This window comes from Mustela putorius, unplaced genomic scaffold, assembly GCF_011764305.1.
Source record: "Mustela putorius furo isolate JIRA1106 unplaced genomic scaffold, ASM1176430v1.1 tig00003845_pilon_pilon_pilon, whole genome shotgun sequence".
NCBI lineage: Eukaryota > Metazoa > Chordata > Mammalia > Carnivora > Mustelidae > Mustela > Mustela putorius.
The window spans coordinates 62,891,282-62,897,517 of NW_025421998.1; positions in this window are offsets into that span (position 1 = coordinate 62,891,282).

Below are 6,236 nucleotides of genomic sequence, written 5' to 3' on the forward strand. Positions count from 1 at the left end.
GCAGGAGTGGAGGGGGGACAGAGGGAAGAGGAGAGAGGAGAGAAGCAGACTTCCCACTGAGCACACAGCCAGATGTGGGGCTCTGTCTCACCGCCCTGAGATCATCATCTGAGCTGAAATCAAAAGTTGGACGCCCAACCTACTGAGCCACACAGGTGCTCCCCATGTGTCTTTCATTCAAGCTTCCCCCCAGTGATACTATCTGACAACTATATATTATATCTATAGCACAATTACAAAGTAAATTGACATTGGTAAAATATAGAAAGTCAATTACACGTCTTATTTGGATCTCATCAGTTTTCACAAGCACTTTCTTTTATTGTTGGAATATAGTTCTAAGAAATTTTTTCAGAAGAAATCACCATCAGGATTAGGATACAGAACAGGATCCAGGAACAAGACCCAAACACCCTCCCAAAGAAGTTCCCTTGTATGACCACTTTCTAGCCACATCCTTACCCAAAACTAACCCCCAGAAATCACTGATATATTCAGTATAATGTCCTTAGGATCCACTAAGTTCTATGTATCAATACTTCATTTCTTCTTGGACTGATCTGGATTCCATGGTATAGATGTACAAGTTTCACCATTTACCCATTACACATTGAAGGATGTCTGTTTTTTTTTTTTTCTCTTCTTTTTTGCATTCATTGAGTACTTAATAAATAGCTCCAGACTGAGGGGCACCTGGGTGGCTCAGTGGGTTAAACCTCTGCCTTTGGCTCAGGTCATGAACTTGATCCTGGTGGGATCGAGTCCCACATTGGGCTCTCTGCTCTTCTCCCTCTCTCTTGCCTACCTGTGATCTCTGTCTGTCAAATAAATAAATAAAATCTTAAAAAAGAATAGTGCCAGATTGAATCGTTTTACTAAACCACAACTCCAGCTTCGTTTCTTCTTCCCTCCCTGGAGGCTGAGGGGTGGGACTGAAAGTTCCAAACCTTTAATAACCAATTTGGTCTTTCTGGTGACCAGCTTTCATCTGGACTCTTCAGAGGTTTGGATCCTGAGTCACTTTATTAGTTAAACTTCTCTGTGGTTCAGAGGGGCTTGTTAAAAATTACAAAAGATACTCTTTTTACTAAGGAAATAACTAGAATGTTTAGGAGCTCTGTGCCAGAAACCAGAGACAGAGACCACATGTCTGTTTTCCTTATACCACAGGCCATGTATCTCTAACAAAAAAGATTATAAGAGTTAAGATACTGATACATTACTAAAGTCCCATTCAATAGTTAATAATTAGTCCAGTCCATTATCTTTTCATATGAAAATGTTTCCCAGGGTGAGGCTTCTCAGGTTTGTAGGCTTGCTTTCTAGATCTTAAGTGTTCTAAAACCAGAAATGGCATCATCCTTTTAGGCAACTTTCTTGGTGACCAGAGGTTTTAGAAGTAATTTCTGTTGTTCCAGAATAATTATTCTCTTTGGGGGTGGCTTTGAGGCTGTGGATTGAGCTGGGACTAACAAATATTTGAGCTTGGTCCAGCATCAAGGTCCAATCCACCAGTCTCTTTTATTTTCATTTCAGCTATTAAAACTGACAACAGCCGGGGCACCTGGGTGGGTCAGTGGGTTAAATCCTCTGCCTTTGGCTCGGGTTATGGTCCCGAGGTCCTGGGATTGAGCCCCGCATGGGGCTATCTGCTCAGCGGGGAGCTTGTTTCCTCCTTTCTCTCTCTCTACCTCCTTGAGATCTGTGTCTGTCACATAAATAAATAAAAATCTTAAAAACAAAACAAAACAACCCTGAGAACAACCAAGATGCTATATATTTCACATTTTTCTCATTAGCCTGCATTTCCTTATGCATCAAGTGAACCAAATCCCTGAGAATTGAATCCATCTCTGAATCCCACTGTTACCTTTTAGTTTAGCAGGCCAGTTGCTGCTCCATACCTTGGGTGATCATGTGGTCTGTCAGGAATCAGATTGTTTGTCACTGCCTTTTTACGCATTCTCTTCCCAACCATAGGTTTACCAAGGCAAAGGAAGTGCTAGTGAATTTCACTGTTTTTAACACCAAATGCATATTTTTGAAACAACAATTAATTCTCTGGCACCAACTAGGTTTAATTGAATTGCACAATTCAATTCTGACACTGCCCAGAGTTAGTGCAGACCCCATAAGACTGCCCCCTCTTTAGATGCCAGCTTCAAATGGAGTGGCCAGGCCACCAAACTTCTGCCCAGCCAACTACTAATTTGGGGGTTCCCATCACCTCCTTCTCAGGTTTGCAAATTCACTAGAACTCACGGATCTCAGAAAAGAACTTCACACATATTAACCAGTTTACTATAAAGGACATAGTTACATGGAAAACATGTCTAAGAAATGGTATGGGGCTTGGGGATGGCACACAGTATATAGGCCCTCTCTTGGTGCATCATCTTCCCATCACATCAGTATATATACAAATAGCTATTTTTCATTCTATATCTCTTGCCTATTATGAAGAGTAGAATTTAGTAGAAAAGGGATACACAAAACTCTCTCAATCTCCTCATTCAAGTTTGTTTTGTTTGTTTTTTCCCACGCAATCTTCAGCAAACCTCCCCTCGGGAAAGTGGAGAAGGGAACTTAAAGTTCAAATCCTCCTATCGTTTTTGGTCTTTCTGGTGACCAGCTTCCACCTTTTAGTTATCTAGGGACCTTACCCTTCTCCAGAGAGAGGTACAGGTTTGTATTGTTGCTTACATATTAATTTGTTGGAATTCAAAGAAAATTTTGAGGCTTAATTTCTTAAAAACCTACATTTGGTGGGGGTAGAGCTAGTAAGAATATTTCAAATTAAGAAATGTTATGTTTAATAATAATGTACAAGAATATTCATATTCCTTTTTTGGTGGTAAAGAAAGCCAGTCATACCAGAATGCATGAATTATTCTGGCTTATTTGTTGGCTATAAAAGTTGTTTCTTTTTTTTTTCACATTATCTTACTGAAAACAACATATAACACACTATCCTATTCTTATATTATTTGCTTCTGCATAAATTTGCTAGGGCTGCCATAATGAATACTACAGAGTGAGTGGTTTAAAACAGTAATTTGGGGCACCTGGGTGGCTCAATGAGTTAAGTCTCTGCTTTCGGCACAGGTCATGATCTCAGGGTCCTGGAATCAAACCCTGCATCAGGCTCTCTGCTCAACAGGGAGCCTGTTTTCCACTCTCTCTCTGCCTGCCTCTCTGCCTACTTGTGATCTCTGTCTGTCAAATAAATAAATAAATAAATAAATAAAATCTTAAAAAGAATAAATAACAATACCTTCTTTTTTCATAGTTCTGGTGTGATCATAGTTTTGGCAGGTATGGTTTCTTCTATGACCTCTCCATGACCTGCTGCCTTCATAGCATGTCCTTATATTGTCTTTCTGCCTGCAGATGTTTGTGTCTTTAATTTCATCTTCTTGTAGGAACACCAATTATAAAGGGGATAATTGGAACACCAATTATAAAGGGGATAAAGTGGGATAAAGGCCCACCCAAATGATCTCATTTTACCTTTACCTCATTAAGTGCCCTATCTTTAAACACAGTCACATTGTGATCTCCTGGGGTTTGACTTCAACCCAATTCAGCTATAACACCTTCTTTGCATCCTTGTATGTTTTTCAATGATCTTTAAAATATTTTAGTTCTGAGGGGGCACCTGAGTGGCTCAGTGGGTTAAGGCTCCTGCCTTTGGCTCAGGTCATGGTCCCAGGGTGCTGGGATCGAATCCCGCATTGGGCTCTCTGCTCAGCAGGGAGCCTGCTTCCTTTCCTCTCTCTCTGCCTGCCTCTGCCTACTTGTGATTTCTGTCTGTCAAATAAATAAAATATTTTTAAAAAATAGTTCTGTATCACTTATTTAAATTTTGCGTTTGGTTTTTTTTTCCTTAAGATTTATTTATTTGACAGACAGAGATCACAAGTAAGCAGAGAGGCAGGCAGAAAGAGAGAGAGAGAGGAGGAAGCAGGCTCTCTGATAAGCAGAGAGCCCAATGCAGGGCTTGATCCCAGGACCCTGGGATCCTGACCTGAGCTGAAGGCAGAGGTTTTAACCCACTGAGCCAGCCAGGCACCCCTTGCATTTGCTTTTTTTAAAGATTTTATTTATTTATTTGACACACAGAGAGAGATCACAAGTAGGCAGAGAGGCAGATGGAGAGAGAGAGGGAAGCAAGATCCCCGCTGAGCAGAGAGCCCGTGCAGGGCTCGATCCCAGGGCCCTGAGACCATGACCCGAGCTGAAGGCAGAGGCTTAACCCTCTGAGCCACCCAAGTGCCCCTGCATTTGCTTTTTAATAATTCGTAGGCATAAGCTTTTTTCTCCCCCAAAACGCTCAAAGTAGTTAGGTGGAATCGAGATAACTCTTTGGCTACTAAAAAAGCAAACTGATAACATTTTTATTGTTGAATGTACATTTAATGAACGGTCCATTTTTCTTCAACTATTTCTCTTGCCTATAATGAAAATAGCCAAATTTAGGGGAAAAACTGAAAAGAGAAAATTATATAGGGAAAGAAGAGTAGGAAAGATTAAACTGCACTGAATACCTAATACATTATTTCTAAGGAAAATCTGGACCCTAAGGTCCCACCAATAGAATGTAGAAAGGCCTTATATTCAGAGGGCATACTTTGGGGTTTCTCAAGGATTGTACACCCTGTCCTCAGACCTAAATATTGTTAAATATTATGGTTTCCCAATTATTTGGCAACATAAAGTAGTTATACCTCAAAAACACTGCCAGAGAACAATTTCAAACCTACAACAACTCCACCTGATTGGCTGGGTTGGAAATTTATTGTCTAGATCACATACTGTCTATCCATACACGTCTAATAGAGCTTCTCAACTTCTATGCTAGCTCTGGAGGTTAACAGTGCAGCTGTAGAGGAAAAGATGTTCCTTTCCCCCAAGGATGTTACTACACAAATCATCGTTTGTGGATGTCCTAACAGTCTTCTGTTGGGATATAAATGTAATAGTTACAATGGAGAAGATTTAGGAGTGAGCAATATGCTAGTTGTATTTGAAGCCCTGAGGATAGGAAAGTGGAATAAGAGAGAATAAACTAAGGATCACAACATGGACAATATGAAAATTAAAGAGTGAAATTTTGGAAGAGAAGCCAATAAAAGATTTTAAAAAGGGCAAGCAGGAAAAAAAAAAAAAAAAAAAAAAAAAAAAAAAAAAAAGAAGGGCAAGCAGACAGGATGTAGAACCAGTTGGGCTCATACCTGGGAGGCAAGGTTTAGTGACATGAGGACCGAAGTTTACATGCCATTTAGAAGCAAATTGTTCATTAGTGTCCTTGGTGAGGGTGGATGAGTGGGCACAATGGTAACAAAATCTAGATTTGGAGTGAGTGAAGGAGTGCGATGTGGGGAAGACTGTTTATGATCTTTTATGAAGAAACTTAGCTGTGAAAGGAATGATTGGGCTTCATGTAAGTAAATGGAATAATGCTTCTTTCATTAACTAAAGCAGTATAGCAGTTATTTGCCCAATTAACACCTATTTGCCCTATTCTTAGTCACAGCATCCCAACTTGTTCCAAGAGACAACATACCGCACTGAAAGAGAAGAGCTCCCAAACATCCTAATAGCTGTCAGTAACCAATAAGATAATCTGATATTACATGGGTTTTCTAGAATAACTCCTTAAGAACAAGGTTGATCACTGAGCAGAAGTTGCTGTGGGCCCTTTTTTTCTTTCTTCTTTAAAAAAAAAAAAAATCCTTTCCCTGCCCCTCCCTTTGCCTTGTACTGGTAACAGGCATCTTGGATACGAGGTAAGTTGAAAAAGGAAGCCAGTGCTAAGGATTTTGGAGTAGAAAGAGAAGAGACTGGGTACTTTGTGATGCCAAGATGCCACCAAACCAACACTCAGGCCATCTACCTCCAGAGCTCCTTAGGTGGAAGAAAATCTTTATTCTGTTTCACCTATCACAAATTCTGGCAAACACAATATCTACCAAATAATGCAGACACCCATTCCAAATTTTCAGGGCTCCCTGTAAGTCTTATTCCCGCCTTCCATTGAAAACAATCAAGGTCATCAGATGCTAAAGCACTGAATCCCTGCCTTCGGGACTTCATTTCCCTCTTATCTCAGTAACTTGGGTCCAAGGCAGAGCATTGTAACTAGGCTTAGCGAAACTTGCCTTGTGCTTCCTAACATCCCTTCTCTCTCCACTATAGGGAACATCTCCCCCTCTGTCCATTCTGGCCATAAAGAT